General features: G+C 41.3%; 1 long non-coding RNA gene across 2 annotated transcripts in view; it reads left to right on the top strand.

Annotated features, from left to right (window-relative positions):
* The window catches only part of LOC140520068 (uncharacterized), a 29,273-nt gene extending 6,453 nt beyond the window's left edge, over nt 1–22,820 (top strand). For both annotated transcript variants that reach the window (XR_011972387.1, XR_011972386.1), the window contains 2 exons: nt 18,866–19,014; nt 20,007–22,820. This is a non-coding gene — a long non-coding RNA (uncharacterized lncRNA). The remainder of the gene's footprint in view (nt 1–18,865; nt 19,015–20,006) is intronic.
* The last annotated feature ends 1,053 nt before the right edge of the window (nt 22,821–23,873 follow it).

The following is a 23,873-nucleotide window of genomic DNA, read 5'->3' as shown; positions in this document are numbered from 1 at the left end:
ATAAACTTGGACACAAGAATCATTCATTACTAGAATGGCCTGGAGGTGGCGCTTCTAAGATGTACCTTTGTACATCTGTGTATAACAAGATAGCCCTGGGAGTTGACGCCTATTACTTGACCTCAGGAATGTATACAGTAATTGTGGGAATCAGTGAATGATAGTTCTGCTGGTACAAGACAGTCCTGTTCATACAAGGGAAACTCTACAGAGTTCAGCTTGTTTTTGTAACAAGGATAATTTGCTTTGCTGGGGCCCATTCATGAGTTATTGCCAGACAGTCTTTGGGCTGGGGCGAGGTATGGTCCTAGGGCTGGAGTCTCAGAGCTGAGGGTTTGAGGACCCCATCAATGTTGGGGGTAGAATCATAGACTCTTGATTTAGATCTGCAAGGTATCCCAGATGGTCATCAATCTAACCTCTCATTTTATAGATGAGGAAACAGGCTGAGAATGATTAAGTGACTTGCCCAGGGTTACAGAGCTAGTAAATGTCTGAGGCAGGATTTGAACTCAGGTTTGTTGGGGGTAGGAAGGTTGTTGGTAGTTGGTAGCTGATTACATGTAAAGGAACAGAGGTGCAACGAAAACTCCTTTTGCCTGAAGACAAAATTTTTGGAGGTAGAGGAAGAAGAGGGTTCTAGGTTAGTGTAGTCACAGAGGGCAGCAGTGTATGGAGTCAGTCTGAAATAAGGAAGGGTTTAGATCACTGGTCTGAGGGCTATCCAGAAAGAACCAGATCCCAACCCATATTGGTACTTGTGGCAAAGCCCTGGACACCTGCACTTAGTTACTCCTCTACAGAGAAACTTCTGGGCTTTGCTAACGCTAGCTGAATCAGAGCTGCCTCCTTGAATCTCAGAGGGCATGGCGTGCTAACCAAGGAAGCTTCATGTGGGTAGAGAGGAATGACATATAATCTGACTAGGGCTACCATGCCAGTGAAAGCCTTAGAGAGTGTCTGGGCTGAGTGGGTGGGCGGGCAGACTGTTGTGGACATGGCCTAGACATGGAGGGATTTCAGTTCTGATCACAGATCTTCTATTCACATGTTTGGACAAATGCTTCTGTTGGGGGTCATCTTTCTCCTCTATAAAATAAACAGATAGTAATCTCTTTCCCTAGCTCTAAAATTACATGCTTCTATGATAATGAAGGAAGGCTTCCCCAAAAAGGTGAGCTTGAAGCTGGATTTTAGAAAAAGGGAAGCATATGAATTAACCATATGGGGTGAGGAGGGTTGCAAAAGTTTGGAGGTTGGACTTCTCTAAGTGGATTGTGGAGTGTGGAGTGTTCAGCTGGGATAAATCACAGTTCCCTCTCTGAGAGCCCTCCATAAAACATGTACAAAATTCCATTATTGTCTAGGTCAAGTCAGGGAGAAAGTCAGCCTTTGGAGAGCGGTGTGGGGGAAGGAAGGTCAGGAAGGGCAAAGAAATGGCTGGTCTTGGTTAGGGCTGGGGCATTGTACCTTGTGTATGTAATAGAACCTGTGGAGGGGTCTCCCCAATCACCAGAATAATCATTAGTCCAGCTCATATTTCCATAACAGTTTTAGGAAGCACGTTCCTCACAATGATCTTGGGAGGTAGGTAGTACAAAGATTATTAGAGTCATTTTGCGGATGTGGAATTGAGGTCTTCAGAGAGATGATTTTGCCTAAGTACCAGATCCCATGTTTGCAGACTCCAAGGCCAAACTCTTCCCATGCAGCTGAGGCCCTAAACCAGAGTGGGGCGATATACTCCCATGCAAGGGAAGGGTTGGCACAATCCCCAGTCACAGTAAGGACAGAACTGCCACAGTCACTCCTCACTCAGGCCAGGGAGGAAGCCAGGCAGAGTCACCAGCCCTGGATGGTCTTTGGTGTCAGTTCCATGGATATCAGACTTATTCCATCAAGGTGAGACAATGTGAATTTTCTACAACCCCCAGGGATCCAGAAGACTTTTATGTGTGCAGTCCATCTCTAAGTTCCCTTCTAGTTCAGCTCTAAATCCTGTGATGCCAGAACCTTGTCTCTCACCTGGGCCATCTTGGATCTGTGTTGTCTATAGGAAAGGTGGGAACCTGTCCAGTGATAATATATCAATGTACCAAGACAGATCCCCCCAACAAATGTCATAGGGACAGAGACTGCCTTGGAACTCTCAAGTGTTGCCCAGGCATTTGTGGCAAGAAGTGCCTGGACACTCTGAACCCTGATATACCAAAACTGGACAAGGAAACAGGTACCAGACCCCTTTTACTCTTGCCCACTTTGGGAGGGAGATCTTTTCCTTCTGTGCTCTTTACAGATTAAAGATTAATTTACTTAGAGCAGTAAGGTCACCCAGGATAACCCCATCCTTCATAGAGTAGGAGCCTAGAGCTCAGAGACAATGGAATTCTCCTGAAGTCACACAGCTAACAAGGGGGCAGAATTGGGAAGTGAAGCCAGGCCTCTCCTAGTGCAGAACTCCTTCCATTTGACTATGGTGTCTTTATGGCCCTGGCTCTTTTCTTCCTGCTCCTTTCTGACTTAGTTGCAGAATGAGCCATCACTCCCTTTTTTTCCCTTTAGCAGAGAAAATTATCAAGTTTCAAAAGGCCAGGGAAGAAAGGATTCAATTGTATAGGAAAAGAGTAAAAGCTCAGAAGAATCACAAGGGTAAGTTTTCTGGTGGTTCCCTACCTTGTGACATTTTTCACTTGGCTTGGGAGTAATAAAGTATTGAATTCCCTGAAAATTATCAAGGCTTGTCTTGCTTGGTGATCCAGGGGTAGGGATGTGGTGAGTTCATTTTCAGCCAGAGCAGGTCCAGGTCCCTAGTGGAAGGAGAACAACTTCAAGAAATAGGATTCAGTTGGTGGTTCTAGTTCATATAGCCATTAACTGGCTCTAGGACCTTGGACAAACACCTTTCTCTCTTTGGGTCTCATTTTCCTCAGCTATAAAATAAAGCAGCTAGATTAGAAGTTCTCTGAAGTTCAATCCAGCTCTAAGATTCATGATGTACCTCCATCTCTGGAAAGGCTAGAGGGAGAGGGGTCTTTCCTTATTCTTCCTTGAAAGTGGAATTGGGAATGGGGCAGGAGAAGGGGTCAACCTACCCAGAAAGTAGGTTCTTTTCCCTGGGGGGCTATGGAATCAACCTTTTCCACTTGTATTTTCCCAGGGGAGGAAAAGAATGATTGATGAAGATCTTATATTTGCCAGGAATCTAGAAGGGATTTGGATTCAAAAGTCAGCACATTGATGAGCCCCTCTGTCCAATAAAGAATTGCTTTCCTATTAATATTCTTCCTGTTTGTGATTGGTTGGGGACCATGAACATTTGTGCATATCAGATATCTTTCGTCTGATTGAATTATGAGTCGGGTACTTGTGTCTGACAGGTTGAAGTCACTAGACACCTCTGTCTGATTCGTTGTAGTCCTCAGGGGGTTTTGGTTGAACCACTCTGGCCTCAGGGAACCAGAAGCCATGACCTGAGAAAGTGTATGTTCTGATGAAGTGGAAGTGATGGATGGAGTCAATTTCTCTGGGTGTTCCCTCCTTTCTGCAGCTGAGACAGGTTGGAGTCAGGAGGGGATCCTTTCATTGGACATTTTTGGAAGGGAGCAGAACTCCCTATGGGAAAAACTTTTTGATGTCATTTACCCAGCCCACATCATAGAACTTACAATCATAAGTTGATTGTCCAGTTGACCCTGGACCGCAGATGAAATAATCAGAGGAGATGCTGTTACTGAAAACCAAAAGAATTCACCGATATGCTCATAGCATATCAAATCATAACTTGCCAGCTGCAAGGTACTTTAACTAGAAGGATCGTTCAGGAGAACCCCTGATCAGTTTTTGTTGGTTTTTCAATTCACTTGATGAGATTATACAGTATAGCTATTTATAGGAAGGGGGCACATCCCATGAAACTTGGTATAGTCCATAAACCCTAGCTAGGAGGACACAGAGACCTCTCTTGATTGACCTAGTTACTGAGCTGTACCACGATGACTGGGTTACCTGGGGGCTCAGGAGAATAGCCTCTTATTGAAGGTGCTGGTGCCCCCTGTGGTCTCTTGGATAGAGGAGAAATGACCCATACCCTAGGGGAGGGGATCTCTTTTCCTCACACTTTCTCAGAATTTCAAGACTATAGTGCACTTAGAGGACACTAGAGAAATCATCATTGCTCCTTGATGTGACTTAGGGCAGAAGCACAGGGCCAGGAGAGATGTGGGTTTTCCTTGATGAGCCTGAGATAAGTGTTCTAGAAGGTCCAGTTCTTCGTGTGCTTGTTGTGCCTTCATGTTTGCTTTTCTGAGCACAGGCCAGTGATGAACAATGCTAACAAATGGATGTTTTAGCCTCCAGAGTTAAACTTATTGGTAATCTTGAATTCAAGAACTTCTAGTTTCAGAACCAGGCACCCAGAAGGAGAAAATGTCTTGAACATCTCCCTTTTCTGAAGAGGACAAGAACACTCCCAGAAACCTTGTGGAATTGAAGGAGTAAAGCTATGCCAGGACAGGGCAGGAAGTCTGGACTTACATTTCTCTGAGCTCCTTGGACAGTGGTACTGTGAGGCAAATGACTTATACTTGATCACTATATAGTGTCTTTACCTTTTGTGGAATCTAATAAGGGCAATGGGTTATTAGGTTGTTATGTTTTGTATATTTATTCATGATTGTCTGAGTACTATGTGTCTTATTCAGATTCTGTGGTAGAAGAAATACCAATATGTTCCAGATTATCTCTCAAAGACCATTGTGGGAAGGCATGTTGTTACCAACATAGGTGGAAATTTAAGATATGTAAGTTTTATTTTAGAAATTGTCCTGAAATTGTATCCCCAGATCAGGGCTTTAAGGATCCAGAGAGAAACAACTTTATTCGTTCATGGTCAGAATTCTCAGATGAGTCCATTGTGTTTGCCGGTGACCCTGGACCACAGATGAAGTAATCAGAGGAGATACTGTTACTGGAAACCAAAAGAATTCATTGATATGCTCAGTATCATACAGTAAATGAGTGATAAAGACAAGAGTAGAATCCATGACTGGGCTCCCAGTGGAGGTGTGCTCATTCAAAAGTATCGGGAGGGTTTTGAAATCAGACATTTGTTTTGATTTTTTTCAATTTATTTATTTATTTTTACTTGTGTGTTTTTTTTTAACATTCACTTTTATAAGATTGTAAATTCTGAATTTTTCCTATTCCTCCTCCCCTCCGCAAGACATCATGCAATCTGACTTAGGCTATACATGTACAATCATATCAAACATATTTCCACATTAGTCATGTTGTGAAAGAAGAACAAAAACAGAAGGAAAAAACCATGAGAAAGAAAAAGAGAGAGAAAATAACATGCTTCCATCTGCATTCAGGCTCCATAGTTCTTTCTCTGGTTGTCAATTGCATTCTCCTTGATGAGTCTGGGAATTGTCTGAAATCACTGAATTGAAGAGAAGAGCTAAGTCCAATAAAGATCGTCATCACACAATGTTGCTGTTACTGTGCACAATGTTCTGGTTCTCCTCACTTCACTCAGCATTAGTTCATGTAAGCTTTTCTAGGATTTTCTGAAATATTGATTAATTAAAAGAATATTCTGAGTTTGGACATACAAAAGAGCTATTTCTGTAGAAACAGAAGAATATAGAAAGAATTCTATATGAAATTATGAATTCCCATTACAAACAACTTAATTTTTAAAAAAGGATCTAAAAGTCCTGCACGTACCTACAGGTTGTTCCACTTGTCTGTCTTTTCTTCTAAGCATCTTTCTGATCTCTTCCGTACATCTTATAAACTGTTCCAATGGCCATCTTTCTTTGGCATCACTATTGCTATTCTCCATCCCTGACACCTCTGCCCACATGAAAATGGAATACAAGAGGGAAAAAAATCTATTTAATAAATAAACATAGTTAAACAAAATAAATTCACACAGTGGCCATTTCCAGGTATATATATGTCTTTCTCTATATGTGTATGTCTATGTCAATAGCTCTATGTTTATCTTTCTTTTCCTGGTGTCTCTCACCTCTCTGGTAGGAGGTGGGTAACATGCTTCATCAAAGATCCCCTGGACTCATGGACATTGGGTTACCATAACAAAAGAAAGAACAGAAAGACTCATGCTGTAGAGGCTCTAGTTTCAAGGCTAGGTCCTAACTCCTTTTGCAGTAAGGATGGGGAGCTTGGTTCAGGCCTGTAACTGGTTAGTTTTGGTTCAATGTTAAGATGAAATGAGATGCTTAAAGGTTATTGAATAGTTAATGAAAGGAGGTTTAACCAGTCATAGCACAGAAAGGATAATCACCATAGATACTAATGCCCTAAGCTTATGTAGATTATTGACCATTGAAAGGTAGGATTTAGAGTTAGGAGGGACCTTAGTGAAAATAGGATCATAGCTCTGGTATTGCAAGGAATTGGACAAATGAGGAAACTGACTCCCAGCAGAAGGAAATAATTTGCTTAAGGCCACTGATTTCTAATGCAGGTGCTTTGAAATCAAACCCAGTCAAAGTGATTTAAATATAAAATGAACTAGAAGTCCTAAGGATTGTCTTTAATGAATGCTTCTCTTCTCTTCTCTTCTCTTCTCTTCTCTTCTCTTCTCTTCTCTTCTCTTCTCTTCTCTTCTCTTCTCTTCTCTTCTCTTCTCTTCTCTTCTCTTCTCTTCTCTTCTCTTCTCTCTCTCTCTCTCTCTCTCTCTCTCTCTCTCTCTCTCTCTCTCTCTCTCTCTCTCTCTCTCTCTCTCTCTCTCTCTCTTCCCCCCATCCAGCAGTACTAGTCTCATCCCCCTCTTGGGTCTCAGTGGAAAGGAATGTCAACATTTTGGCCATCCAGGATTCTTCAATTCAGGGTCAAAGCTTCCCAGAGAGGAAAGATGATTTCTAATTTGATTATCCTGGGATAACACGCACCAAGATGGATTTAAATGCCAGGTCCATGCACCAGTTGCCCAGTAGCTCCTGTTCTCACCATGAAACCCAGCAGTCTTTTCTTCCTCATGGCACTCCTCACACTTGTGTCCCTGGCTTCATATGGGACAACAAATGAAAGAACAGGTGAGGTCAGGGCCAAGGTTTGTCTGCAGAATGGAGGATTGGGGAAGTCCTTCTCTCCCACCATGGCTGAGCTTTCTAGGGTAGGAAGTTTGGGCTCTCTGGGCAAAGAAGAAAACTTACTGGATCCCCAAAGACTTTCAGGAGCCCCTCCCCATGGCCCACTCCCAGCTGGGGCTGCTGTTTGAGAAATACCTAAGGTTTTAGCATTCCCAGCCTCATTCCTGTGCTCTGTGTATCTCAGGCTCATCCTCTGTCTCACCCTTTGGCTTTTTCTTCCTCTCAGTCACTCCTTCTTTATCTCCATCTTCTTTCTCTGGCTCCTAGCTTAGCCTCTTTCTCCATCACTCTATCTCTCTGTCTCCATCTCCTTCTCTCCCTGCTTCTCTTTCCCCCTCTCTATTGCCATTCTCATTCTGTCATTGCCTAGTACTCTGGGAGGCGGCATGTTCTAGAGGAATTTACTGTTCTTGGAGTCAGGACAGCTGGACTGAAGGCCTGTCTCCACCATCTACTTCAGTAAATCACCAAAACCTGTCTATCTTTTGAGTCTTGGCTTCCTCATCTGTAAAATGGGATCACAGTGCTTTCACTGTCCACTCCTTAGCAGGAGAGCCGTGGTCCCAGAGGCTGCTGGTGGCAGAAGGGGATGAGGAGATTTCCAAGCAGTAATGAAAGGAGGGCTGCCTGTAATGGTAGTGTCAAAGGGCCAAATGTTAGCTGTGTCGGGATTCCTGGGACTAGAGAGAGATGTTATAAGGTCAGCTAGCCCAGCAGCGAAGGAGCTGAGTGCCTCAAGTGAAGCCTGGGTTGGAGGAAATTGTTCTAGAAATTAAACCCTCAGACTCTCTATGGCTCTGGCTTTTTCAGATCTAGTAAAGGGAGGAAAATGCCCAAGTTTGTCACTCCAGTGTTTAATGATGAATCCAGTCCTGTGTGAGAATGATGGAGAATGCCATGGTGAAAAGAAGTACTTTGTGGGCCTGTGTGGGAAGTTCTGCAGAGTCCCAGTGACAGGTATGGAGGCTCCCTGAGCCCCAATCCCTATCCCCCACACCTATTTCCTTTCTCCCCCATTTCCTCTGATTATTTGATCTTTGCCAAGCCCTCAGAACAGGACTGGGCTTGAGGGGAATTCTCTTCTTTCTTTTTGTCTGTTCCTCTTCCTGTCTTCATCTCTCTCCTTCCATCTTCAACGACCAAACTCTACCCTGTGGTGGAGACCTGAGTCTGTGTCCATTTGAGATTTTTTAGTCTGGGAGTCCTAGCCATGAGATTCCATCCAGCTTCTCTGATTCAGATGCCTTGACTTAAGGATGGGATGGGGGAGCAGAGTGGGAGCTGAGGGCTCTGGCTAGGTCACCAGCTATGGACTGGGCTTTGAGGTAGGAATCCTGAGGTCTCTCCATCCACTTGTCCAGGTCTTGTGTTTACTGACTACAGCAAGGAAAGAGTTAGTTTTCTCTGTGTCTCTCTGTATGTGTATGCCTCTGACTTCCTGTCTCTCTGTCTCATTTTCCCTCTATCTCTCATTACTTTGTTTCTGTCTCATACTTTCTCACTGTGTTAATACCTTATTGTCATCTTTCCATGTCTCTCCTAGCCAAGGTTCCTATTGGGAGGTGTGGTGTGGCTCATCTCCCTGAGGAGTGACTCCTTCATGTTCAGTGTCTGGCTGACTCAGTCCCTCTTTCCCCAGAGCCTCTCCCCTCCCTGACCTCCCAGACACTGAAAGTCATAGTATTTGGATCTGGAAGGGATCTCAGGGATCATGATTTAATCCATCCTTGTCATGTTACAGGAGAGGAAAAAGAAACTAGAGCAGAGAAGTGACTGGCCCAAAGTCACAGGGTTACAATACAATATGCATAGAAATGTGCCTGCATCTTTGGGAACAAGGTCCTCTCTCCTGTCTTAGGAGTCCAGCCTCCCTATGCACAGCAGCTCAGACCTCTGTGACTCCCTTTGACCTCCTTCCCAAGTAGCTGACAAAGCAGGACCTGCCCCACACCTCCTTTCTGTTGTCTTCATGCTGAAGTCCAACAGTGCCACCCACAGTGCTGGGCAGTGCCCAGAGAGGTAGAAATGTTACTCTTATAGTGGCTCCAGGTGTGTGAGCCATGAGGAGACTAAAGATTGAAATGAGAGCCTGGACAAGGCAGGGATGGGCCAGGAGGAAGAGAAACCAGAGATTCCACAAGGTAAGGCTAGAGAGAGAAGACGAGGGAAAGACAGACAAGCCCCATGCTGGGAAAGAAGAGAGAGGAGGCTTCAGAGAGGGGGAGAAGAGAGGCTAGAAGTACTGGAGGTTGTGTCTGGAGAGGCATCTGCAAGTGGGAAGACCAAGTAGGAGAAGACAGACCCAACCTGCAAACATGTCTGGTCTTGGTCCTAGTCTTCCTGGGGCAGAGAGGAAGGGAGGTTTCCAAGTCCCCTGGGTCCAGAGAGGGATGCCATGAGGAACTCTTCCTCTACTTTGTTCAGCTCTCCCTTTTAATTTCCCCAATGCCGGAGAAATTCCCAGAACTCAGGGCCTTGGTAAAAAGGGCAACCCTAAAAGCCATTGTAAGGATAATGGACAATGTCTGCACCCCTTGAATTCATACTGAGGAATTTGTAGTAAGGTCTCCTAGTCCCCAGTAGTTGCAGAATCTTTCTGACTGTACACTCTCCCCTCCCCAAACACCCAGCATTCAGCTGTTTTCTCTGTTCAATATCCTTCCTTGACCCCTAAAATAGGCTTCTGTCCTTTTCTCCCTGTCCATCATCATTTAGGCAAGAAACCACCCCCTGTTTCCTCTATAGGGGTAACTCCACCCTTGTCCCAAGCAAATCTCCTCCTTCTCCTAGTTGATTTCCAAATGTAGAGAGAGCTGATTTGTTGTAGTGGAAAAGACTCTGGGTTTGGAGTCAGAAGACTAGCTAGCCCATCCATCTTCATTGTTTGAGAGATGAGGTGGTGATGTCTTTCCCAAGGATTTTGTAGGTTCTATGACTACTCCAAAAACTCATTGGCCCAAAGTTGCTATTATACACACTACTCCTTTTTCACTAAATAATCCCTATTCAGGTCTAGGTATAATTTGATTCTTTTCCCCCTGAATTTTTAACTGTTGGAATTCTTAATATCATGATTCCTTGTCCCTTCATGCACCCTTTTTGTAAATAGCAATTAGAATTGGGATAGCAAAGGCTGGGTTTTTGGAGTGAGTAGGGCTAGTTTCTAACTTGAGACTCTTCTCTGGCTTTCTTTCCTTATAGTCATTCCTGTTTCTGAGCTGAGGCTGTTGGATGAATACATCTGCATTCTATTGCTCTGTGAGGCAAATGGCTGATACTTGATCAATATAGCAGGCAGGGTTAGGAAACCTGTAGGTTTGACACCACATGTAGTCCTCTAGGTCCTCAAGTGCAGCCCTTTGACTGGATCCAAACTTCACAGAACGAATCCCCTCAAAAAAAGGATTTGTTTGGTAAAACTAGGACCCAGTCAAAAGGCTGCACCCAAGAACCTAGAAAGATATATTTGGCCTCAAGGCTCCCCACCCCTGGCAGTGTGTCTTTACCTTTTGTGGAATCTAATAAGGATTATGGGCTATTAGATTATTTTATGTTTCTTATGTTTGTTTATGAATATCTGGATGCTAGGTGTCTTATTCAGGTTCTGTAGTAGAGGAATAGCAATCTGTTCCATATCTCATATTCAAATTTTCTATCAAAGACCTTTGTGTGAAGGCATGTTGTTACCAACAAAATATGTAAATTTTATTTTAGAAATTTTCCTGAAATTGTACCCCTAGATGAAGGCATTAATGATCCAGAGAGAAAGAACTTGGTCCCTTTTATGGTCAGGATTCTCATAATGAACCCAGTTCTATTTGAACTAAAAGTTCCCTACTGGTGAGCCTGGACCAGGGGTAATATTTAGATTATAAATCATAGATCTTAAGAGCTAGCATTTAAAAATCAATTAATTTTATTTTTAATTTATGGAATAAAACAAGCATTCCAATAGCATCATATAATGCAAAAGATGATTCCACATAAAACTTCAAATCTATTATGTACAACATGCTATTCTTTTTAAATATATAATAAAATTGTCATGTAAATTTCTTTTTTTCTTCCTTCTCCCCCACCCTAGAAATGGCTACCATACACACACACACACACACACACACACACACACACACACAGACACACACACACATATAAATGTAAAATTATTTTATGCATATTCATATTTGTCAGTTCTTTCTCTGGATGCAAAGTGTCTTTTTTTATATGTCCTTTATAGTTAATTTGTGTATTTATAATAGTCAAAATGACTTAATTACTCAAAGTAGTTTTTTTTTAGTGGTAGAATCAGAACTATAATCCTTTCTTTCAGTTTTTGCCACTTAATAGTAGTTCATTTTTTTCCAGTTACACACAAAGATAATTTTCAGCATTCATTTTTGTAAGTTTTGGGGCTTCCAATTTTTCTCCCTCCCTTCCTTCCCTCCTCCGTTCCCAAGACAGTAAGCAATCTGATATAGATTATATATGTACAGTCATGTTAAACCTATTTCTGATGAGTAATATTGTGAAAGAAGGATCAAAACAAAATAGTAAAACAAAGAAAGAAAAAACAAAAACAGCCACAACGAAATGGAAATAGTATATTTGATCTTCATTCACACTCTGTAGTTCTTTCTTTGGATGTGGATAGCATTTTCCACCCAAGTCCCAAAGTCCCTCTTAAAACAACATTGCTGTTACTGTATACAATAGTCACGTGGTTCTGCTCATTGTTCCTCATTATTTTGTGCAAGTCTTTCCATGTTTTTCTAAGATCACCGCACTCATCATTTCTTATAGCATAGTAGTATTCCATCACAATCGTGTACCACAATTTGTTTAGTCATTTTCCAATTGATGGGCATCTCTGAAATTTACAGTTTTTTTGCCACCACAAAGAGAGCTGCTATAAACATTTTAGAACATGTAGGTTCTTTCTCTTCTCCCCTAATTGTCCTTTGAAATAGACCTTGTAATGGTCCAGATAGTTTATTAATACTTTGGGCATGCTTTCTAAAAGACGTCTGGGACCCTTCGGTTCAAATTCTCATTATACAGACAAGAAAACTAAGGCCCAGAGAAGGAAAGGGATTTGCCAAAGGTCGGAGTTCTCCTAGGGAGTGGCAGAATCCCAAATTGTACCCAGGACTTCCAGAAAGTCCAGGTCAGACTCCTCTTGGGCTCTCTGTCTTTGGAGTCTGTCTCTAATAATAATAACATCTAGCATTTGTATGGAGATTTAAGGTTTGCAATGCGCTTTAAATATGTTACCTCACTGGATCTTCATAACGATTCTGGGAGCTAAGTGCTGTTGTTCCCATTTTACAGATGAAGAAATGAAATCTGAGAGCCATATAAGGGTTACAGGGTGACCTAGCTGATGGTTATCTGAGACAGGCTTTGACTTCTTGACTGCCTGATTCTACCCAATACTCTATCTACTTCCCCATTCAGCTATCCCACTTCCTTGAGCACAAGGTATCAATTTTAGAGTTCAATAATCTACTTTTAAAAAAGGAGTAATTTTTGATGGGATCTGTGACTTCATCTGCTGGTTTAGAGTGAAAGAATGGTAGGATCCCCTTTGGTGGAGGATTCCTCTGTAGAGTTCAATCTGGGGTAGAAGCTGGCACTGAGATTGCTCTATTCATAGGGTTCTGATCCACACCACTGCTGCTTGCTTCTGAACTTGCTCTGTTTTCCGTACACTACCCTGGGACTCCCCGGGAGTTCTACCACCACCACCAGATGCTAGTCCCTTTCTTGGTCTGGTCTTGGTTGACATCTGAGTCTTGGTGACCCAGAATTGGGTAGTGGGTGCCATAGCTTCCAGGTAGCACCTGTTCCAGTCCTCTGCATTCAGTGCTCCTGGATGGGTCTGAGACCTTCTCTTTCGCTGGTACATAACCTCTTCCTGGGCACTGGAGTACTCAGTTTGCAGTGTGCTTTTCATCCTCAGTCTCTATGTCTTCCTGTGCCAATGTGAGCTGAACAAATAACTCACTAGGCCTTTTTCTGGATTTCCATCAGGATTCAATTTCCTATATTTTCTAGAACTGTTTGGAGGTAGGATATTTTTGGGGGTGGGGTGGGAGGCAGACCTTACCGTACTGCTTCCTTCTACTCCACCATCTTAGTCCTGGCTCCTCTGATGGCAACTCTCTACCCATTGTATCACACTGCCTTTCATTCCATAATCTACTTTAACATAGGTAAGAGGATTAACTAAGACAAAAACAATACACAGGTCAGCCTGGTACATTTATGGAGGCTAGTTTGGTCTGGCTTTCATTAGTCTTACTTACAGATCTTTCTATGCCTCTGGGCAGACCCAAGAGCTTAGTCTGTTTTGGTGCCAAATCCTTCTTTACATGAAGTTTCCTTTATCCCCTTAGGCCATTTGAGAAAGTAGGTTAATCCCATTGGCTACTGACATTTAAAAAAACTTTCACAAAAATTATCTCATAGCCCTGTGAATAAGTATCTGAAGTGTTATTACTGGAAAACCAAAGCACTTCATTGATATGCTCAGTGCCACACAATAAATTAAAGATGTTGACAAGATTAGAACCCTGACTAGGCTCCCAGTAGAGGTGTGCTCATCTACAAGTGTAAGGAGAATTATGAAACCAGATTTTAGGGTATCGATTCATTTTTCAAAAATATTCTGAACCTGAATATACAAAATGTATTTCTGTATACATAGAATACAAAAAGAATTCTATGTCATAATGCTTGACTTTAAAAAAAATTATTTAATAAATTCTATATATGGCTTTCAGAGTTGTCCTGTGCTTCCTTCCAAGGATTTTTTTGGTTCTCTTTTGTGCATTTTAAAAATTGTTTCAATGACCCTCTTTCTTTGTTTTAGATTTTAAAAATTGATTTATTTTTAACATTTATTTTTTAAAAATTTTGAATTCTAAATTCTCTCCTGCTTTTCCACTCCTGCCCCATAGATTGAGAAGGCAAGCAATATAATATCCATTATACATATGAAGTCTTGCGAAACATTTCTAAATTGGTCATGTTACAAAAGAAAAAAAGAAAAAGAATAAAAGTGAAAAACAATGTTTCAACCTGCACTCACAGTTCATCAGTTCTCTCTTCAGAGGCGGATAGCATTTTTCATCATGTCCCTTTGGAATTGTCTTGAATCATTTGATTGTTCAGAGTAGTCAAGTCTTTCATAGTTACAATATTACTTTTACTGTAAACAATGTTCTCTTGCTTCTGCTTGCTTTACTTTGTATCAATTTATAGAAGTCTTCCTGTAACTTTGAAAAGTTGTTAATTGTTTCAGCTAATGTTGTGGTTGCTTCTCTAAGTATGCCATTGGCAAAGAGCAAAGTTTTATTTCTTCATTGCCTATTCTTATTCTCTCAGCTGTTTTTCTTGTCCTATTTCTATAGATAGCATTTCTAGTACAAAAATGAATAATAAAGGTGATAACGAATATCCTTGCTTTACCCCCATGTCATTGGGAAGACTAGTAGTCTATCCCCATTCTATACAAAACTTGCTCTAGGTTTTAGATAGATAATACTTATCATTTTAAGAAAGGCTCCAATTATTCCTATGCTTTCTGATGTTTCTAACAGGATCTTGTCAAACACTTTTCCCCATCTATTAAGACAATCATAATTTTTGTTGTTTTGCTATCCCCAAATCTAACTAGCTCTGCATTCTTAATATAAATCCCATCTGGTCATAGTGTGTAATCCTTGTGATATATTTCTGTCATCTCCTTGTTAGTATTTTATTTACAATTTTTGCATCAACAATCATTAGGGAAATTAATCTGTAGTTTTTTTGCTCTGTTTTTGCTCTCCCACGTGTCTGAACCACATTTGTGTCATAGAAGAAATATGATAGGATTCTGTAGCAAATCCATCCATTCACATCATTGGAAAGATAGAGAACAGTGGTGACGTCTTCACTAAGAATTTTGTATGCTCTATGGCTGTGATTATATTGCTGTTATAAATAACACTCTCTGTATCACTAAATTCTCCTTTTTCAGGCCAGGTATAATTTTATTCCATTTCCCTGTATCTTTAACTGTTAGAGTTCCTTATTTGCAACACCCTTCAGTTCTGTGATCACACTAGGTGTTCAATATTTATTGAGTGAAGAAATGAGTGGATAAGGAGATGAGCATATGAGTGGGGGTGGGGGAGCAGGTCAGAATGTACTTAGGTAGTGAACTCAGAGTGTCTTGTCCTATGACTATCATTATCTGCCCTCCCCTAGTTCTCTTATTTAATAGAAGGATAGAGAATATCATGGGATTAAGATCTGGAAAAGACCTCTGAGATCAATTAATCACGCCTTTTCATTTTAAAGATGAGGAAAAGAAGCAACTAAGTCCAAGGTTACTTGAGTAGCAAGTAGCAGCAGCAGATCCAAGCCAAGTTTCTTTTACTCCAGATCTTATACTTTCCCCAAGATAGCATACTGCCTCTAAAAAAATGTTCCTGTGATCTTTGTATCATGGACCTCAACTCCCTGCGGACCTTCAGGAAATAACCTTTGAACCTGGGGTTTTTCAGGTGGGATGTTTCCCAGGTGTCTTTATGACAAAGCTGGGAAGTTCTTGACCCTAATTGTCCGTATGTGGCCTTGGGTAAATCACTTGCTTTCTATGAGCTTCAGTTTCTCTCCCATCTGATGATGTTAAGGATACCATCTGTTTTGATTCCATTCTCCCAGGGTTTGAGTGAGAATGGAAAGAGACAAAGAAGGGGAAACCTCTTTGAATCTAAGCCTAGGGCAGAGAGATTAAGCACCTTTGTAGAAAAGTGATGCTCAGGTATTTGGGGAAGAAAAAGCCATCATTCTGGAGATAAAGCTCAGCATGAGGAAGGAGGGTAGTTCTGTTTGTAGTTAAGGGGGCCAGGAGGCTGCTGGGGTGGCAGGTTCATGGTGACCATTCCACTACACTGAGCACTGATAACATTTCCATTTAAGTCCAGATTGTGGCTTCTCATTCCAGGACTTCAGAGGGATAGGAAGGACACTAGGGAACTTTCATCATGTCACTTCTGTGCTAACTAACCTCCTGTGTAACAGCTTCCTATCCCAGAATCCCAAAAAGCTCAGACCTATAGGAAACTTTATATTTCTCTAAGCCAACTTTTTCTCTATGTAGGAATCCATCCCACAACAATGAAACACTCAGATTGAGCATCTCCCTGAGGGTGATCAGGAGACATTTCAGATGTCTTGATTCCTGCCAAGGTCAACATCTCTGTGATCAAATTACTTTCACAATCTCTACTTTGTTCAGAGTAAATTCTGATTTGGGAATTCGATATTGAGAAATATTTTCCCAACAACACTTTAGTGATAGTAACATTCTGGGTTTTTGTCGTTGTTGCTGGTGGTGGTGTTTGCGTTTGTGTTTTTGTTGTTGGTGGTGGTGTTTGTGTATCTGTCGAAATGGTATGTAACCACTAGGATGTTATACTTTTTCCTTTTTTTTTACAATTTCCTTCAAGAACAAAAAATAAAATCCAAGCAAACAAGTTTCACTAATTTCCTGGTGCTTATAAGCTCTAAGTTTACCATGTGAGTTGGTACAACTTTTGTTTTACACACAAGCACATCGAACATACAATCATGTAGTTATTATATGTGTAGCCAAATCCATATTTTATTTTTGTTATTAATTTTTAGTTTTTAACATTCACTTTTATAAGATTTTGAGTTCTAAATATTTTCCCCTCCCTCCCATTCCCCAAGATGCCATGCCATCTGATATGTAAGTGTACAATTTTATTAAATATATTTCCACATTAGTCAGGTATTAAAAGAAAAATCAGAACAAAAGGGGAAAACCATGAGAAAGAAAAAAAAGAAAAAAGAGAAAAGAGTATGATTCAATCTGCATTCAGACTTCATAGTTCTTTCTCTGTATGTGGATAGCATTTTCCATCTTGAGTTTTTTGGAATTGTTCTGGACCATTGCATTGCTGAGAAGAGCTGTCCATCAAAGTCAGTCATTGAATAATGTTGCTGTTACCATGTACAATGGTGACCTGGTTCTGCTCACTTCACTCATCATCACGTCTTGCAAGTCTTTCCAGGTTTTTCTAAAATCTGTTTGCTTATCATTTCTTAAGGAACAATAATATTCCATTACATTCATATACCACAACTTGTTCAACTGTTCCCCAAGGACGTTCCCTTAATGTCCAATTCTTTGCCGCTACAGAAAAGCTGCTATAAATGTTTTTTGTACAGGTCAGTCCTCTTACCTGTTTTATGATGTCTTTGGGTGGTGTTGCTGGATCAAAGGGCATGTACAGTTTTATAATCCTTTGGGCATAGTTCCAAATTGCTCTCCAGAATGGTTGGATCAGCTCAAAACACCAACAATTCATTAGTATTCCAATTTGCCTACATCTTCTCTGATATTCATCATTTTTCTACTTTGTCATGTTAGCCATTTTGATAGGTGTGATATGATACCTCTAATTTACATTTCTTTAATAGTGATTAAAAGCATTTTTATATGACTATAAAATTCAATATGACCTATTGAAATCTATTTATTCATATCCTTTGACAATTTATTTAATTGGGGAATGACTTGTATTCTTATAAATTTGACTCACTTCTCTATATATTTTAGAGATGAGGCCTTTATCAGAGACATTGGCTGTAAAAATTGCTGCCCACCTTTCTGCTTCCCTTCTATTCTTGGGTGCATAGGCTTGGTCTGAGCAAAAAAATTTTTAATGTAATCAAAATTAGCCATTTTGCATTGCATAATGCTCTCTATCTATTGTTTCATCCTAAATTCTTTCCTTCTCTATAGATCTGACAGGCAAACTATTCCTTGTTCTCCTAATGTGCTTATGGTATCACCCATCATATCTAAATCATGTACCATTTTAATCTTATCTTGATATATTGTGTAAGATGTTGGTCTATGCCCAGTTTCTGCCATACTATTATTTACTTTCCCCAGCAGTTTTGTCACAAATCCATATTTTAATAGTTCACTCATTGTTTCCTGACTGAAATGTTCAGAATCATCATGTAATGCTTACATGGTCATAACATGATATTTACAAAGATAGCACCTACCATGTCTAGATATCATATCTGATCAATTCAACTCTTAAAAACTTCCAGCTTCTCACAGTCTTAACAATAGTAACCACTCCACAATATGAAATTTGAGCATTTGAGGGTTACCCTCTCAATTTATTGATTGCATTATTTCACATAATCTTTCATAGTTCATTTCTTCTTGTCACCAGTCATACAAAGATAACTGAGATAAAGTGGTTTTGGCTTGAGGTCATATATTCTACTACACTGAAGATTATGTTTTTAGGTGGCAGTCCCACCCTTGCAGTTGTACATATTGATTTTTAGTTATCTCCCTAGGAAGTGCAAAACGTTCTCATTTCTTTCAGAGTTACCAAACTAATTAATATCATGAGGTTCGCCTTTCCCCTAAGTATCTGGTCAGGCTCATCTTGTGGTAGAAAATTATTTTGGTCAGATCTATTTATTGAGTAGTCTGCCTGAGGTATATACATTTCCTTATAGCTTTTCAGGAGGGAAATTAAGACTCAAGGCCTCAGATTCTTAGAGAAAAGCCTAGGTTTCTCTTAGAATTCAGAGGAGTCAGGATTCTGGAATAGGTAAGCAACAGGCTTCAGAGATCCCTCTGTATCCCTAGCCTGGGGACCCCATTGACGGACAGGCCTTCACTTCTTTTTGGTCAGATCCATGAGATAGAAATTTTGGACTCCCTGGACCTCTATGAAGCCCCCAACTTCTCTGGAGCCCTGCCAGATGATGAACAAGCATGTGGGAGTGGTTGTTCTGGAACAAGGGCCTGATGACTTTGAACTGTCAGGCTCAGGAGATACAGGTAAGGCCTAAAACTCCTTCTAGGAAAGTTGGAGAGGGGTAGGTAGGCCTGAGGGTCCTGAATGAATTTGGGAAGGAGAATTCTCAAATTTCCCCCAGGATGAGAGAGAGGCAAGAGTAATCTAGAAAGCAGTTGGCCACATTCTGGGCCCCCTGAAACCCACAGACAATCCTGACCCTGAGGGGTGTGGGCTTCCCTTTTGATTTGACTATTGTCAGAGCAGTCACCAAAGCTATTAGAGGGAGCATGGGCCCCCTTTCTGCCCCATTCACATTCTCCCTCTGCTGCTAGTCCTTGATTATAGAGGCCTCTCCTTCTGGTCTGGGCTCTAACACCCTCACCCTGAACTTAAACAAAAGCAAAAATCATCCACTTCATCCTGAAAACATCCAGGGTAGGTTTTATTTGCTGCTGGCTCTTAAAAAAATATATTTGATCTTGGGAACAGCCCAGGACCAGGAGTCAGGAGACTTAGACTCCAAACTCTCATTGACTGTGGCCTTGGACCAGTCCGTTTACTTTTGCAAAGCTCAGCTGACTTCCTGAGAAATGAGGGGGTTGAACTCAGGTTTCTTCCACCTCTAACAGCCTATGAAATTGCCTCTGAACCTTTTGCTCATAAGAGTTTTGGCCCCAACCTAAAAGATCCCTCCTTTTAGATTGGGGGACTACAGGGGAGGGTAGGAAAGAAATACCAGCCCTGAATCTAGTAGAGCATGTGCAGGCAGAGGTGGGGAGGGGGACAATGGGAGGGGTAGGTGAGGTAGTAAAGAATGAATTGGCACAGGAGGATGGGAGCAAGCTTGGGCTTTGGGGTGAAGTAGGGTAAATTGGGCAAGTGACAGCCATAGTGGCTGATCTTTGGGGAACTGGAATAAGGTCCTGGGTCCACCTGAGGAAGGATGGACTTTGCATCTTTTCATCATTTCCTATATTTCCTGTTTGGCAAAAGTGGAACCAAAGCCCCCATGCTCCAACCATGTCCTCTGCAGGCTCCGAGGTGCAAAACCAGCTGGCCCTGGAGCTGAGCCCCAGCACACTGCTACAGTGGTCATAGCCAGCCCCAGCCCTTACCCCGGCCTCAGCCTGCTGCCTGGGCTGCACAGGAAGAAGCAATATCTGGGTCAGACCCAGCACGTCCTCGAGTATGGCAGCAAGGAGGGCCATACGGGCACATTTGGGTTCACCTTCTCCCTCTTGACACATACTTGTGTGCTCAGCTCCCTTACAATGTTTCTTTTCTTTTTTAAAAATTTAACTTTTAATTTTTATCTTTAGTTCCAAATTCTATGTCTCCCTCAACCTCTTCTTCCCTACCCATTGAGAAGGCAAGAAAAATGCTCTGAGGTAACTTTTCTAAATTTGTAAGTTGCAGAGAAGGTGATAGCTTGTATAGCTAGGGAGAGACAACTCATCTGGAGATTGCAATCCCAGGGCTATTCCCCATCCTCCAATGACTCCCAAGGGGCTGAACTTTCTGCTAGCTCCAATGCATGATTCCACAGGTGCCTAGAGCACTAGTCTTTTTTGTCTTTTGTTTTTATTTCCAAAGAACTTGATATGAGTCTGTCTGGAGAAGCTAGTGAGGCAGCAGCATCTAGCATGTTGCTAAGGACATTAGGCACAAAGCTAGATAGTGGAAAGAGCACAAGACTATAACAAGTTAGGAGGACTGGATTTGCTTCTCCTTTCTCTACCTTTATCAGTCTGGGTGACCTTGAGCAAGTCATCCCTCAGCTTTGTTTTATCTTTCTTCTTATTCTTAGGCAATTTTATCATTTGTTTTTTATCATCCATTTCAGACGCACTCTTCCCTTTAAAGAAAGAATAAAATGGTAATATGTTTTGCATGATTGAACATGAATAAGCTATATCAAATTGCTTACTGCCTCAGGGAGGGGGGAGGTGAGAGATGGGGAAAATAATCTGGAACTCAAAATTTTTTTAAAAAAATGTTTAATTTCACAAAATGACCAATGTAGAAATATGTTTAATATGATTGTACATGTGTAAACTATATCAGATTGCTTGTCATCTTTGGGAAGGGGGAGGAGAAGAAGGGGGGAATAAAAATTTGGAACTCAAAATTTCATAAAAGTGAATGTTGAAAAGTATCTGTGACTGAAAAAAATAAAATACTATTGCATGGGGAAAAATCAGAAAAAGATAAAATAAATGTTAAAATTGTTTTTACACATAACAGAGGAAAAATAAAATGTTATTTAAAAACACACAAAAATAAAAAAGAAGAAAGAATATAAAAGGATGAGGGGTAGAGAAGAACCAACCCTGTCTATGTATGTAGTATTTCACATTCATAGTTCCCCACCTCACAAAAAGAGGGTGGTATATTTTCTTATCCCGTGTATAGGGTCAAGCTTGTAATTTGTAATAATATGAATTTATTTTAAATTAAGCCTAGATAGGCTTTAAGGTCTTTTCCAACCCTAAAATTCTATGTTGTAGATATCCAGGTTCTTGCATCTCATGTATTTGGCCTCTTCATGTACTCTTGTCACTGTTGTTTGTCCTTCGTTTTCCAAGGGGATCATGACAGGTGATGCCAAGACTTGTACATGAATTGGATTTAAGTGAGGGAGGAGCAAAGTCCCCAGATTCACTTTCTCCCTCAGAGTCGTCTGGGTTTAGTGGTCAGATATAGTTCAGGATGACTGGAGATGGCCCCAAGCTGGTAAATACCCTGGGCTCTCGATCCCTAGCCCCAGGTTTTTCTGTTATATTCTGGTGGGCCTTGAACAGCACATAGGGCAATATAGGTAAAAGGGAGTATTATCAACTCCGAATGTGGGGCATCAGTCAGTCTGAAGCATGGCTTGAATGCCTGGGGAGAGCTAGTGTGATGGGAATGGGGTGAGATGTAGGAAGAAAATCTAACAAGAAGCAACATAAGCAGCCTTTAGTTATTTCTTTATTTGAGGCAAAGCATCTCCTCAAATAAAGTGTGTGATTTAAAGTATAAAGTAGGCTGGGTGGGAGTGGGAGTTCATGAGTGCTTGACTTCAGCTTTCAATTCTTTCCCTGACCTCTTTCTCTGGTTCCTTTTCCCAATTTGGATGATGGCAGTAGCCATGGTGTTAGGAGCTGGTTGGCCCTGGAGGGAGGGAACTTTCCTGGGACAATAAATGAATGGAGCTAGGTGGTGTAGTGGATAGAGCACCAGTGCGGGAGTCAGGAGGACCTGAGTTCAAATTTCACCTCAGACACTTGACACTCACTAGCTGTGTGACCTTGGGCAAGTCACTTAATCCCAATTGCCTCATCCTGAGTCATCTCCAGTCGTCCTGATGAATATCTGGTCACTGGATTTAGATGGCTCTGGAGGAGAAGAGAGGCTGGTGACCTGCACAGTCCTCCCTCACTCAAAAACAAAGTCAAGTGCAAGTCATGTCATTATTTCTCTGATGGCATAGTCTTCTTCGGCAACAAAGGATGAACACACAAATGAATGGAGGCATCATCTGTCTGGAACTGTCTCTATGTGTGAAAGCAGAAAAAAACCCAAAAAACCAGCCCCAAAGACCCTTGGTGAAGAGAGAAGGGACTCCTGGGGACCCCCTTTCCCATTATCACCCTGCTGGCTGGGGTGGGATAGCTGCTCCCTGATCTGACTTGATTTCCCTACCTTCTACCTGCCCCAGAACTCCAGCTGGCTGGATCTCTGCCCCCTTCCTCCCTTGATACACCCATCCAGCTCCCTGCAGCCCACTGTTGTGGTAGGGGTGGGCACCTGTTGCTTTTTTGTAGTTATCTTTCACTGTGCTACTGATATTTTGGGTAAAAATAAAAAGTTTCCTCAAACCCCCTGCTTCTATTTCATTTTATAGGGGTGGGAGGGTGAATGAGGGAGGAGAGAATGAGTGAGCTTTCCAGAGTAAAGTTCTACTGTCTCAGATTCATAGATCCCAGATTTCCCTTCTCTCTCAAAGTGAGGAAAGAACCCTTTTCTTAAGTGATTTTTAAAAATGATACTTCATATTAATATTTATTTTAAAAATAACTTGACTTTCAAATTCTTTCCCTCTCTAGTCCTTCCTTCTCCATTGAGAAGTAATATGATAACAATTATACATGTAAAATCATGCAAATGATATTTTCATATTGATCAGGCTTCCAAAAAAAGCAAGAAAGATAAAGGAAGTGAAAAGAGTGCTTCAGTCTACACTCAGAGTTGATCAGTTCTGTCTCTGGAGGTGGAGAGCATTTTTCATCATGAGTCCTTTGGAAATGTGTTGGATTATTGCATTGATGACAGTAACTAAGTCTTTCACAGTTGATCATCGTTACAATATTGCTGTTCCTTTTTACAGTGTTCTCCTGGTTCTGTTGATTTTGTTTTACATCAGTTCATATAAGTCTTTCCAGGTTTTTTGAAGCCACTTACCTCATCATTTCTTAGGACAATAGTATTCTATCACAATCATGTACCAAAGATTGTTCAGTCATTCCCCAACTGATGGTCATCCCCTCAATTTTCAATTCTTTGCCATCATAAAAAGAGCTGCTTTAAATATTTTTAGTACAGGTAGATCTTTTTCATTTTCCTTTGATCTCTTTGGTAGAGACTCAGTAGTGGTATTGCTGGGTCAAAGAATATGCATAGTTTTATTGGCCTCTGAGCATAGTCCCAAATTGTTCTCCAGGATGTTTAGACCAGTTCACAACTCCACCAACTGCGCCTTAGTGTCTCTAATTTTACACATCAAGGGGGAATACCTTGATCAACATAGCTATTAATAGGCAATGGCTTATGGATTGTACATGTCAGTAGCCTTCTGTTAACTCTCAGATGTTCAGTAAACTTGCCAGTATTTGGAATGCTGACAACTGATGAATCTGGG

This window comes from Notamacropus eugenii, chromosome 1 (genome assembly GCF_028372415.1).
Source record: "Notamacropus eugenii isolate mMacEug1 chromosome 1, mMacEug1.pri_v2, whole genome shotgun sequence".
Classification (NCBI taxonomy): Eukaryota; Metazoa; Chordata; class Mammalia; order Diprotodontia; family Macropodidae; genus Notamacropus; species Notamacropus eugenii.
Note: the sequence above shows the minus strand (reverse complement) of the source record. Positions and strands in the feature narration are given on the sequence as shown.